The 14288-nt window shown below is 44.9% G+C and overlaps 1 protein-coding gene across 4 annotated transcripts in view; it reads right to left on the bottom strand.

Moving 5' to 3' along the window:
* The window catches only part of Kyat1 (kynurenine aminotransferase 1), a 28865-nt gene extending 27206 nt beyond the window's left edge, over positions 1-1659 (bottom strand). Inside the window, exon 1 of one of the 4 annotated variants that reach the window (XM_006983410.4) lies at positions 1158-1659. The gene's annotated coding sequence lies outside the window, so the exon portion shown is untranslated. The remainder of the gene's footprint in view (positions 1-1157) is intronic. The other 3 variants (XM_042274973.2, XM_042274972.2, XM_042274976.2) reach the window with 3 other exon arrangements.
* Positions 1660-14288: the final 12629 nt, after the last annotated feature.

Here is a 14288-nt window from a genome sequence, read left to right as displayed (position 1 = left end):
CCAGAAAGCAGAGGGCGAGACCTGGTGGCCTCAAAGCCTCCCGTGGGTGGGTCGATGGGAAGGGAGCAAGGACCTGTGGGAATCCCTTTTCCAAACTCTGTGCCTCACCCATCGGTAAATAGGACTGATGTGTATGAAAAGGTGAAAACGTGGGGCCACTCGGTGTCTACTGTTGTGGTCATATCTGTGACTGGATGATGGTCCAGCTCTACCGACTCCAGGGTAGGAAAGGACAGTGAGCCTTGGACTTTATCCTGGGCTCTGACACTGTTCCTCTGTTCACCCTCTTCCTCGGCTAGTCTTCCTGTCAGCCCCATTTGTCCAACAATTCCTGCTGCATGTCTGTGCTATGCCTGGTGGAACACGGGACAGACCAAAGCAGGCTAAACGCCCCTGTACTCAGATTCCAGCTGCTTCTTCCCATGCTGGCTGTAACACACTAACTAAATTCTTTAACTTCCCCCAACCTGTTTCCTCCTTTATTAAAGGGAAGCAACAAGACCTTTAGGAGAAGACCCGAACCTAGGCATTGGCTCAGCAGATAATTTCATCCTTTTCTTTTCAGCAATCAAACCGTGCACACAGTAGTTAAATTCCTCGCCTTGTCAGGTACCCAGAACCTCTGTTCCCTTGTGCCAGTCCATCAGTTAACAACGTGTGCATATTAGTAGAAAGCTGGCGTGCACGCGAACACTCGAACGGCAGCAGGGCTGAAGGCTATTCTTTCTGTCCCGTAAGTTTTTTCTTAATCTAAGTTATCTCGGAAGTTGTCCCACATTAGTACTCTAACCCAATTGCCACGACTGCTGTCAGCCTGGGAATCGTCAGAAGAACCCACGGAGGAGACTGTTATTGGCGCCAGCTCTGCCGAGAATTCTTCGTAACCGCAGTCTTCATCTCCTTGGCCAGGATTACCTTGGGCAAGTGAATGTGGGTGCAGAGAGAGCTAGCCTGTCTGGTCCCACAGATGAGTGTAGAGCTGCCAACCGCGCGCGCAAGTTTCTCTCGGGGGACCAGCCTTTCTGTCAGCAAAGCTACACCCCACACACAAACAGCCGCACATGCATCGAGGGCTACAGCACTCGGAACCCTTTGGAGGACCTGCCGGCTTCAACACACGATCTCGGTGAAACCTAGCACCGCAACCTGGTACTGACCTGCTTCAGCGAAGAAATGTGCGGCTTCGTCGAATCGCTGGCAACCCCAAATGCATTACCAAGGTTGCAAACCTCACTGTTCCTTTAAAGAGGCAGAGTCCTAGATGCGCTACTTCCGCCCAGAAGCAACATGGCGCCAAGCGCGCTAAGTTCCCTTTAAAAAACCATGGCGACCCCCGAGGAGCCCCATTTGCGCCCGGTGACATCACTTCCGGGGCGGATGCCTATGAACCGGTACAGGGACAGGAAAACAAAACAAGGCGCTAAAGACCCACAGCGCGAACGCGGGCCGGGGCTGCGTGACGTGTGGCCGGGGGCGGCGGCCCAGGGGGTCGGGAGGAGAAAGGGGCGCCGCTGCCCCTCACAGTGGTTCCACCTGGGCGTCCCCTGGACGGACAGACCCCCTCCAGCTCCCCCGCCCTCTCCTTGGACTTCTCCCTCTTCCGGATCTGCCGGACGTTTCCCCGCTGTGGGAGCCGGAGCACAGGCTTTGGGACCTCGGTCTCCGGGCTAGGGGGTCCCGGGAAGACCAGTTGCTAGGGAGTCCTGTCACCGGTCAGCTAACCAATTAAAAGGAGAATTTTGGCCTAAGAGGTGGAGTTTTCTTGAGGAATGGACGTGACCCAAATATAAGGCGGGGCCAAGGGATGCGCGGGCCCCTTGGAGGGAGGAGCAAGTGGCCAGCAGGCTGTAGCGTTGCTGGCGAGTCGGTTCGCATCTCCAACCCTGTATTGTGGTTTGTGCACATATTTTACTGATAATAAACGGTAATCATTTGACGTCCTTTATCATCTGGCGTCCAACAGGCTGCCGTGCCCACCCACCCGCCAGCACGTCCAGACGATCCCGGAGCCTTCTCACTGCACCCCCCACCCCACCCCACCCCACCCCTCACTGGCACTTGTACCTTGTGATTCCTGTACTCCCCCCGCCCCCCGCACACCGCCCCGGAGCTCCCTGTGGCCCCACCTGCTCCAGCAGCTGCCCTCCCATCCAGATGTGTTCTGCTCGGCGCGCACAGGCGCTAAGGCACGTTCCCTCCGCCTTGCGCATTTGCACTGTTCCGCTACCCTTCCAAGCCCTGCGCAGACACACGCTAGCATAAACCAAGCGTAGCATACTGCTGCTCTCTCAAACCAATTTTGCTCGCTGGGGACAAGTGCTGGAGCAGAGTCTGGGGTGGTTCAGCCGCGCAGAACCTGAGCTACCTTGATGCCTCACCTGCTCCACCTGCTGGTCAAATATTGCCACTACGTCTACAACAGTTCTTGAATCGCAACTGTGATAAGTCACTTGACAACTTTTAAACTGTAAACGAGACTACTTAATTAACTAATTAATTTTTTAAAAGGGTAAAAGAATAAGGGGAAAGGACAATCTTAAAACTCTTCCCAGGTCAATAACTGGAAATATCACAATGCAGGGAATTAGGACCCTGCTCACTGCTATGGACAGGATGCTACAAAAACTGAGGCGATAAAAAACTTAGCTGGGATCGATACGATTTCAGTCATAGTCATTATCAGTCTGGCATTTCATATTTTATCCTTAAAAATGGTTTGATAACTGCCAAATATGATAAATTGACTGAAAATATGCAAAATTTAGAAAAACTTACTATTCAAAAGATAACAAGCTTTAGAAAAGGCTACTACTGATAATATGGAAGCCTTACAAATAGTTACTAAGGAAAACAATACAATCTTGCCTGACAATATAAAGGCTTTGGAAATATTTACTGATGAAGAGAACAAGAAGGTGACTGATAATTCGCAAAACTTAGAAAAATTTACTATTCAAAAGATACAAGCCTTAGGCCACTACTGATAAACTACAAGCCTTAGAAAATTTTATTAAAACTGATAATAAAAGTGTTCAGACACAGACAGAATAATTCAGAGGAGAACCATTACCTTATGGAATTAGAGAGGAGCAGCCTAAGGTTATTTAAAAAAACCCAAAAACCTTGATTTATCCATATATGATTCAAGAAAGACTATCAGATGACAGGTATACCCAAAGCTATACAGAAGTTAAATGGGATCCTATAGAAATGTTAGATTTAAGGAGACTTAAGGAAGCAATGGTTTCCAATGGCATGCATTCATATGACGTGAGGCAGATGTTGAATACATGGTCCACGCAGAACAGAATTACTTCACAAGACTGGAAAGGTTTAGTTACAGCAGTATTGGAATATGGTCGTCAGTTAGTACAGTGGGTACAAAGATCCTCCTGTCTTTGCCTCCCGAGTGCTGGGATTAAATGTGTGTGCTACCACCGCCCAGCACTGAAAAAAGATTTTTCTATCACTTGGCAACAAAGCCAAAAAAATTATAAGAAAATGTCCTACTTGTTCCTTGTATAATCAAACTTAACTATCTGCAGGAAGTAAACCAAAGAGTATTCAAAGAAATGGAATTTGGCAAATGGACGTGTTTCATTTTGCAGAGTTTGAAAAAATAAAATATGTACACCATAACATAGATACATATTCAGGATTTTAATGGGCAACTGCTTTGAGTTCTGAAAAGGCTGATTCTATAATCACACATTTGTTAGAAGTTATGGCCATCATGGGGATACCTGTATAAATTAAGACTGAGGGGGGTGGAGAGACAGCTCAGTAGTTGAGAGCACTGTCTGCTCTTCCATCTGCTCTTCCAGAGGACCCAGGTTCAATTCCCAGCACCCACATGGCAGCTCACACCTGTCTTTAACTCTAGTTCCAGGGGATCTGACACCCTCGCACAGACAAAATATCAATGAATACAAAGCAAAAATAAATTATTAAAAAATTAATACTGCAAGTGAGTCCCAGGAAAGGCGCAAAGCTACACAGAGAAACCCTGTCTCGAAACCCCCCCCAAAATTAATACTGACAATGTTCCAGCATATGTCTCTAGTAAAATCAAACATTTTTTTGCATGTTAGACCATAAAGCATATTACAGGCATACCACACAATCCTACAGGACAAGCAGTTATAGAAAGATCTAATCAAACTCTAAAAGGAGTAATGAAGACCCCCAGAGATAGATTGCATAATGCTTTATTAACTTTAAATTTTCTAAATGCTTCTATTGGGCATGATAAATTTAATTCAATAGTTATATACATTTCAATTGGCTTTGAAAATTATAAATTTATGCCGGGCGGTGGTAGTGCCCACCTTTAATCCCAGCACTCAGGAGGCAGAGGCAGGCGGATCTCTGTGAGTTCGAGGCCAGCCTGGTCTACCAAGTGAGTTCAAGGAAAGGCACAAAGCTACACAAAGAAACTCTGTCTCGAAAGAACCAAAAAAAAAATATAAATTTATAAAGTCAAGTTCCATTTGCTTTTGGGATACCATCTTACAAGGACTCCAATTTGCACTAAGGCTCGTTAAGGAAGAGAATGGCTCAGTTGCCTTTAGCCTGCTGGCTATGGGTGAGATAGGACCTCTGTTGGTCTTTTCTGTGTCAAACACACAGATTGCAAGCCCAGTGCCACTTTGAGATCTTGGCAGCAGTTAACTATGCAGCTCACACAGGATTGAACCTGTATGATAATGAGTATTCAGAGACGGGTAATGCCTGGGGGGTGATCATCAACCTAAGACAGAGTGCCTGTGTGGCCTGGGCAGGCGTCTCCATGACGGGTAAGGTGACCTGCTGATGTCCCACGCAACCTAAGTCAGAAACTCATTTTTTAGTACAAGGGGGACCTGTAGGGTCCTAGCCCCCGTTTTGGGTAACTGTTGCCTTGCTTGCTGACCTTGACCTTGATATCCTCCTTATGCTAATTCCCTGCCGGGTTCCATCCTCCTGAATGCTTATGGAAGTTCCTTGTCTGTGTATCCTGCATGGCCGTTAACAGCTTAGATGCAAGATTGTAAAACATCAGTAGCGAACTTCTGCCCTCCGGGGTCCTCCCATTGTGCTGTAAGCCTGTATTTAAGACCTCCTCCCTCCTTCAATGAACAGCATTCAGCATTAAAAAAAAAAAAAAAAGTTACAGGAAAGGCGCAAAGCTACACAAAGAAACCCTGTCTCGAAAAACAAAAACAAAACAAAACAAAACAAAAGTTAACTTAAAATTTTTAATACATTTTAATTAAAATATAATTATTTCCCTTCCTTCCCTTTCCTTCCTCCAGTTCCCTCAAAGACCCCTCCACCTAGCTCCCCACCACCAATTTGATAGCCTCTTTCAAAAAAAAATCCTTGTTAAGGTATACATGCATAAATGTATTACAACCTGAGTGTTACACATGAGTAAGATTTACCGTACCATTATGGATTGCTGTCTGTGCTGTCTGTTGTTGTGATGTAGAGGTGTCCCAGCTGGGGCGGATTGTAATTGCCTCCCTCCCTCGGCAGCGTGTACAGTGTTTTCTGGTACCGGGGAAGCAGGACTGCAGAGGGGAGCTCTCGGGTTAGATCCAGCTCCAACAGCGGGAGCTCCATACACTGAGTGTGCAGTCTTCAGCAAGGGAGGTCTCAGGTTAGATCCAGCTCCAACAGCGGGAGCTCCATACACTGAGTGTGCAGTCTTCAGCAAGGGAGCTCCCGGGTTAGATCCAGCTCCAACAGCGGGAGCTCCATAGCCTGAGTCAAATATAAAATAATAAGTTTCCACAAGAGTTTATCAAAAAACCTTGGTGTTACCTGTCCCTCCTCCTTCCCTCTCCTTCTGTATTGACCTCCTTCCCTCCACTCAACTGAAATCTCCCTCCCCATTTTTCCATTTTCCACTTCATATCACCTGTACCCTGCTATTCCCTTCTCAAGCCCCCCTTCCCGATCACACAGTCCCTTTATCGTTGCCTGATTTCTCCTGTTACTCCATGTATATCCTCACATCTGAAGATTTGGAGCTAGAAACCACAGACAAAAGAGAAACACAGCATTTGTCTTTCTGAGTCTGGGGTACCAAACTCAATAGAATCTTTCCTAGGTCCGTCCATTTACCTTCAGACATTCTGCTCTCCCTTCTCTCTACAGCTGAACCATATTCCATAGGGTACTTGTACCACATTTTCATTATCCATGTCTCTGCTGAAGGCCATTTAGGTTGTTTCCACTTCCTAGCTACTGTGAATAGAGCAGCAATGGCCATGGCTGAGCAAGTATCTGTGGAGTAGGATGTCGAGTCATTTTGGCATTAGATTAGAGTCGTGGTGTATCTGTATCATATAGTTTGGTTTTTGGTTTGTTCACTTATTGATTGAGATGTGTAGATGTGTAGTCACTGTGTAGTCTTGGCTGGCCTGGACCTCACTATCTAGACCAGGCTGGCCTTGAAATCATAGAGATCCATCTGCCTCTGCCTCCCAACCACACTCTCTAAAAAGTACTTATAGAATTTTCCACTTAAATCCTCACACCAACCTTATGACGAACTATCTTACCCAGTTGTACAGGTGAATAGGTTAAACCAGATAGAGGCAAGTGTGTATTTGTATGTATCAGTATTTATTGTTATTGTTGTCAAAAAATTTTTTTTTCTTTTCTGGAGCTGAGGACCGAACCCAGGGCCTTGTGCTTGCTAGGCAAGTGCTCTACCACTGAGTTAAATCCCCAAAGTTCATTTTTGTTTTTAAGCAGGATCTTGCTATGTAGCCCAGGGAGACTGGGAGTTTGAGATCTTCCTTCCCCTCCTGAGTGCTGGGATTACAGGCATGCATCTCAGAGCTGATTAACATTATTAATTGATACATTTCTTTTAGGCTTGGTGGGTATGTGGGCTGGGTATTGGCTATATCAAGATATATCTTGGGGAGATAAGTGGAAAAAAACCACTGAATTTTGTAATAATAAAATTGTTTAATATTGGAAAATAGAATTAACAAAACAATAATCATACAAAAACTGCTGAGCAATATCCCTGGGCCTACAATTAAACTTTTTAATAGTTGTGTATTATTTAACTTCACAGATTACTGTTTAACTGATGCTACTAAATGTTGAGTGTTTGACTTATTTCTACTGACTTGCTTTAATCAATTGCCCAGAAAATGCTTAATGAGCAATTACTGTGTGCCACATTTTTATAATAAAGTGCAGAACAATCCTAAAAAAAAAATTTCTAGCCGGGCGGTGGTGGTGTACGCCTTTAATCCCAGCACTAAGGAGGCAGAGCCAGGTGGATCTCTGTGAGTTCGAGGTCAGCCTGGGCTACCAAGTGAGTCCCAGGAAAGGTGCAAAGCTACACAGAGAAACCCTGTCTCGAAAAACGGAAAAAAAAAATTTCTAAATGCTAATGAGAAAGGAACAACAGCTGTGGAGATACATTGGACAGTAGAAAAAAAAAAAGACTACTGAATTAAATCACCCAGTATACTTTAAAGATGTGTTGACCTCAGAATGGAAACCAGGATATGTGTTACATTGGTTCAAGAGTTTTGCTTTTGTTTCCACAGGAGAAGATAAGTTGTGGATTCTATCAAAACTGATTAAAGGTTCAATCTGAACAGGAGAGACCTCTTAATTAGAAGAGGTGATAGTTCATCAACCAGCATGACCATTCAATCTAAACTAACTTATATGACTAACAAGTGCTTCTCATTTGATCAGATATAACTTGCAAAAAGTGAAACTCAGGGGCTGGAGAGATGCCGCAGAGGTTAAGACCTCTTCCAGAGGTCCTGAGTTCAATTCCCAGCATCCACATGGTGGCTCACAACCATCTGTAATGAGATCTGGTGCTCCCTTCTGGCCTGCAGGGACACACACAGACAGAACACTGTAATCAATCAATCAATCAATCAAACAAACAAACAAACAAATATTTTTTAAAAAAACGTGAAACTCCTCAAAGTTAGTGTTGGAACAGGGTTTTGTTTTTGTCTTTTCAGGAGAATGAAGGCATCCAGCTAAGGAATCTGAAGACAAATGAGACATCTGAAGAAAAAGGAAAAATCACCCAGAGAAAATGTCCCAAGAAAAGGATTAAATTGTCCTAATGATATAGCACATTTCCAACAGGATAAAATTTCATATATCTTCCCAAATCTTTATTTCTGCTGTGCTCTAGAGACACATAATGCAAATGGTCTTTTTGTAGTCCCAGTTCAATTAAAAATTAAAGCTGGCTTTGGAGTTGGAGCATGGCTCTCCTTTTAAACCCAAGCATGATGTTAAAGGAAAATCCAAGGTGGGTGGTGTGGTGCATGCCTTTAGTGCCTTTATCCTTTAATCCCAGCACTCGAGAGGCAGATGCAGGTGGATCTCTGTGAGTTCAAGGCCAGCCTAGTCAGAGCGAGTTCCGGGACAGGCACCAAAACTACACAGAGAAACCCTGTCTCAAAAAAAAAAAAAAAAGGAAAATAATCTCTGTCTCATGTCAGAAGAGCCACCTGATACGGGACAGAAGGAAAACCAAAATCAAGGCACTATTTATTCTATTGCCACCGATCTTACAATCCTTTGTTTTTGACTCTTTTAAACTTTTAAGGTATAAATATCTCCAAATTTATAATATATATATATACTTTTTGTCATGATATTAATGATCATATAGAGTACTAATTCTACAAAAGGGCTTTACCTAGCATCCTGTACATGATTTTGGGTTTGAGTCTTTATCAAGTAATTAGAAATTGAATTTTTGTACTCTTTTTTTTTTCCCCTTTGGTTTTTTTAGACAAGGTTTCTCTGTGTAGCTTTGCTCCTTTCCTGGATCTCACTCTGTAGACCAGGCTGGCCTCGAACTCACAAAGATCAGCCCGGCTCTGCCTCTGGAGTGCTGGGATTAAAGGCATGTGCCACCACCGCCCGGCTGAATTTTTGTACTCTTGATATATATAACAAATTATGGTCCTTTAACCTCTTTGAGATCTGTTACATACGACATTTAAAATGTTTTAAGTTTTCTGCAGTGAACCATGGCCATACCTAATAGCAACCTTTGAAGTCTCCAAAAGGAAGAAGGTTATTGTCCTTATACTGTACATCTGTTTCTATTTTGCTTGAGGTATTACGTATACTGCTCACACCTACACAGCTTGTTTATTTATGCAATGTGAAGTTTTAGTCCTCAAATGCTGTATAGGATTATAAAGAAATACAGGTTAACAGTTACCATATTTATCAAACTTATAGTCATGTTAGTTAGGTTTTCTAGGTATACAGAGATATGTGTCAAATAGATAGGTAATCTTCAAACACTTCAAAGACCTATACAGAATATGGCATTTAAAAATGTTTTAATAACTTGGACTTTTCTTTTCTTTTCTTTTCTTTTTTTTTTTTTCCCTCGAGACAGGGTTTCTCTGTGTAGCTTTGCTCCTTTCCTGGAACTCCCTCTGTAGCCTGGCTCTGCCTCCCGAGTTCTGGGATTAAAGGCATGCCACCACCGTCTGGCACTTGGACTTTTCTTGATGTGAGCTATGTCTGCTCCTGGCAGCACCAATCTACTTCTAAAGAGGATGATGGGCACCGAAGACACTCCATATGGAGTTTGCTTTCTTTATGGCACACACTGACCTATAGCGCAAGAAACTGCCCTTGCCTCAACTGCTGACAGTAATTAATTATGCTGCACAATCTGGACAAGCAGGACACAAAGAAAAGTGACTGCCGAACTTTGCCAAGAGAGGGTCGTTTCAATTTTTCTGCTTCTGAAAAAGGTCTGTCAGATATTTTAGGCCTATAGGCCAAAGATGGGTGCCCCAATGTTGCAGAGGAACCTTGGTAACTGTCCAGGCACCCAGCTGTTTGTCATTTCTTACATTTTTTGGAAGTCGCTTGCTTGCACTTCCTGCTTACTCAGGTAATACTGTTTTCCTTCTCAGGTCTTTGATGGGGCTGAAGGCTAGACAGTTGGTTACAGAATCTTGGCAAAAGACATACTAGGTACAAAACTTTGGACCCTTCAGAACAGGACAGCCATTGGAGTAATCTATAAATTTGCCAGTTACTTATGGACTAGACATTTAGAATATATATATATATATATATTTTTTTTTTTTTGGTTTTTCAAGACAGGGTTTCTCTTGTGTAGCTTTGCTCCTTTCCTGGAACTCACTTGGTAGCCCAGGCTGGCCTCGAACTCACAGAGATCCGCCTGGCTCTGCCTCCCGAGTGCTGGGATTAAAGGCGTGCGCCACCACCGCCCGGCTTAGAATATATTTTTTATAAAGATTTTATTTAATGTGCAAGACTTTAATCCTAGCACTCAGGAGGCAGAGGCAGGCGGATCTCTGTGAGTTTGATGCCAGCCTGTTCTACAGAGTGAGATCCAGGACAGCCAGGACTACAACAGAGAAACCCTGTCTTGAAAAATAAAAACAAACAAAAATAATAATAATAAAAATAAAATAAGTGAATGAATAAATAAACAAGACTCGAGTCTCTATTCAGACCTGGGCTAGAGTCACAGCTGCCACAAGCTCACTTACAAACACTCTTCTCTGAATTTCAGGTAACTCATCTTTTTTAAAATTTTCTTGGTTGTCCTATTTATCTATTTATTGGGAGGGTCCCACCATGTAGCTCTGGCTGACTTTGGACTCACAGAGATCCACTTGCTTCAGGCTTCCACATGCTGGGATTAAAGGTGTGCACCACTAAGCCCAGCTCTTCTGCATCTTTTTAGAGGTTCCCTTCAGTACCCAGCTCCCTTTAGGATGTTTTGAAAATATGTTGGTGTAGAGAAGGCACTTAGAATGCTCGCCCCAGGCTCATAACCCAAAACTGGCCTGGTTAGAGACTGTCATGTAATCTGCAAAATAAACCCATGACATCAATCTCATGACCTTTGGCAATGGCCTTTGTCCCATGTTGACAAACAAGCATGAAGACTCAGAGTGAGCAACATGTTGCAACCAACACCTCAGGAAAAAAAGTAAGGTTGTGAACGTGAACATGCACACTGCAGTACTGGGGCTAGGTCCTTGGTTCTTTCTGACCTCCTCCTCAGTTCTCCCCAACACCAGGCATGAGACTCTGCCGCCCCCCCTCAAACAGATTTTTATCTTGGGGCTTTTCCTTCTTTGGTTTTTTTTTTTGTTTGTTTGTTTGTTTGTTTGTTTGGTTGGTTGGTTTTTTGAGACAGGGTTTCTCTGTAGTTTTGTGCCTTTCCTGGAACTCACTTTGGAGACCAGGCTGGCCTCGAACTCACGGAGATCCACCTGCCTCTGCCTCCCCAGTGCTGGGATTAAAGGCAAAGGCGTGCGCCACCACCGATCCTTTTTTTTTTTTTTTTTTTTTTTTTTTTGGTTTTTCGAGACAGGGTTTCTCTGTGTAGCTTTGCGCCTTTCCTGGAACTCACTTGGTAGCCCAGGCTGGCCTCGAACTCACAAAGATCCACCTGCCTCTGCCTCCCGAGTGCTGGGATTAAAGGCGTGCGCCACCACCGCCCGGCCTTTTTTTTTTTTTTAAGACTTATTTATTTATTATGTATGCAGCATGTATGACTGCAGGCCAGAAGAGGGCACCAGATCTCATTACAGATGGTTGTGAGCTACCATGTGGTTGCTGGGAATTGAACTCAGGACCTCTGGAAGAGCAGTCAGTGCTCTTAGCCTTTGAGCCATCTCTCCAGCCCTTGTTTTGTTTTTTGAGACATGGTTTCTCTGTATAGCCCTAACTACTGCAGAACTCATTCTGTAGACCAGGCTGCCTGCCTCTGCTGGCATTAAAGACGTGCCAGCACCACCCAGTTACTGTTTCTTTAATAAACAAGGAGATGCATCTTTGTTAACGTTTTCATACTATTTGGATTCCTGATATCAAAAGTAAAGACTTCTCTGATCAGCTCTTCACACATGGAATCGGGGAGTAACCCTCTGTCGTGGGATGTTATCCTCCAGGCATGACTTGGGGTGACCATCTTGAAATCAGAGCAGCTATGGGCACCCACAGGAGTCCGAATCTACAAGATTGAATCTACATTCCCTGGTAGAAGTGTGAGGGGGTAATCAGACCCTCACCTAATAGTTCAGCCACTCACTCTCCTCTCTCCACCCCATGTAGTCTTGCTGTAGCTATAGGCGCCCCCACCCCCCGCCCCCAGTTCCCAAATAACTGACACATAGACTTTATTATAAAGGCTCAGCCAATAGCTCAGGCTTATTACTAACTAGCTCTTACAACTTAAATTAATCCATTTATATTAATCTACATTCTGCCACGTGATACTACCTCTCTTTCCTCTTGCACCTCCTGTCTCCTCTCCCTGTCTCACTGGTGACTTCTCTCACTCCGCCCTCCTTCCCATTGTTCTTAGTCTGGTTCTCCCACCTAATCTTATCCTGTCCAGCTATTGGCCAATCAGCTTCTTTAGTAAGCCAATCACAGCTACATATATTCACACAGTGTAAAGGAGTATTCCACACGTAGCTATATGTGATCTCAAGAGGTGCAGTATTTTACAGGATGTGTCAGGCTAACCGAAAGAAATAGTCCCCAGCTATCACAGCCAGCAGCCATCCTGTGGTACAAGGGATCACTCATGAGCCTCTAAGTAGTCTCAGTAAACTCACTGATTCGCCATGCTGGCCTCGGTGGGACTTTCTTTGGTCTGTTGTTGCCCTTTCCTATCTGGCCTGAGTAGAAACGTGCCCTAAGTGAGGCTGGAAAGTGTAGCAGGCTTTCTTGGGCCACTAGCCCCCACATCATGACATAGAGACTTAGCAATTATGAATGCTTGGCCTTATGGTCCACTAACTCTTTTATAACTTATATTAACCTGTTTCTCACCATCTATGTTTTGCCTCAGGGCTTTTTACCTTTCTTTCATTCTATATGTCCTATTTTCCTGCTTCCTGCATGTCTGTCTGGCAGCTGGCTGGCCCCAGCACCTCCCTCTTTTTCTTCCTCCTTCTCTTCTCCTGCAAGCCTTTATTCCTCCTCCTACTTATTCTCTCTGCCCTGCCGGCCCTGCCTATCCCTCTCCTGCCTCGCTATTGGCCTTTCAGCTTTTTATTAGACCAATCAGGTGCCTTAGGCAGGCAAAGTAACACAGCTTTACATCATTAAACAAATGCAGCACACCTTTACATCTTTTTTTTTTTTTTTTTTTTTTTTTTTTGGTTTTTCGAGACAGGGTTTCTCTGTGTAGCTTTGCGCCTTTCCTGGAGCTCACTTGGTAGCCCAGGCTGGCCTCGAACTCACAGAGATCCGCCTGGCTCTGCCTCCCGAGTGCTGGGATTAAAGGCGTGCGCCACCACCGCCCGGCCAACCTTTACATCTTTAAAGTAATCGAAATGCAGCACGAAAGATCGCTCAGTGGTAAAGATTTTGCACTGGACTTGTGGTACCTGAGTTCAGTTCCCAGCACCCATGTCATGTGGCCTGTAACTTCAGTTCCGGGGCATGTGACACCCTCTTTCGGTCTCTACAGGCGACTATGTACATATCACTTATGTGTGCTGGTACACACACGTACATTCACAAATATAAATCTTAAAAGTCTCCCAAGCTGGGCATGAATCCCAGTACTCAGAAGGCAGAGACAGGTGGATCCTTGAGTTCAAGGCCGGCTGGGTATACAGAGTTCCAGGACAGCCATGGCTATACAGAGAAACCCTGTGTCAAAAAACAAAAACAAAACAAAATGAAATAGTCTCCCCAGAAGAGTCACACAGTACCTTCGACATTCTAGTCCCTCACAAAAGTCAGGTGACCTTGGAGCTGCCAATGGTAGAGCAGCAGCATCTGGAGCCCTTTCCCAGGCCAGGAGCAAGCAGAAGGCAGATTCCAGCTGCAGCCCTCCCCTATCCCCAGAGTGTCATGTACCACCCCCCATCCCCCGACCCCCTCACCCCCCCCCACCCCCCCCGTGTGGAGGAAGTGGGAAGTGCATGGCTTGTGACACTGTCAAACTCTTGTTGATGAGAAGGTCAGCAGTGGCAGCCCCGCCTGTGGGAATTTCCTATTGATCTTGAAGAGCTGTTCCTGGGAAGAGGAAGCCTGAGCCTGCCTTGCTGGGTGACCATGAAGCCTCGGGAAGCTTGCTTGTCACAACAGTATTCAGTGCCACCACATGCTGTCCTGCAGTGCGGCCTGGTGGCTGCTACAGGGACAGAAACCACTTGGGTCATTGCACATGCCTGCGTGTGACCCTCCCGATCTCCAGGAACACGCTGTCTGACTCAGTAGACTCTTGACGGTGCCCGGAGGAGGGTTTGGTCCCTAGCTGTGTTTGG

The sequence above is a fragment of the Peromyscus maniculatus genome, chromosome 4, assembly GCF_049852395.1.
Source record: "Peromyscus maniculatus bairdii isolate BWxNUB_F1_BW_parent chromosome 4, HU_Pman_BW_mat_3.1, whole genome shotgun sequence".
Lineage (NCBI taxonomy): Eukaryota > Metazoa > Chordata > Mammalia > Rodentia > Cricetidae > Peromyscus > Peromyscus maniculatus.
Note: the sequence above shows the minus strand (reverse complement) of the source record. Positions and strands in the feature narration are given on the sequence as shown.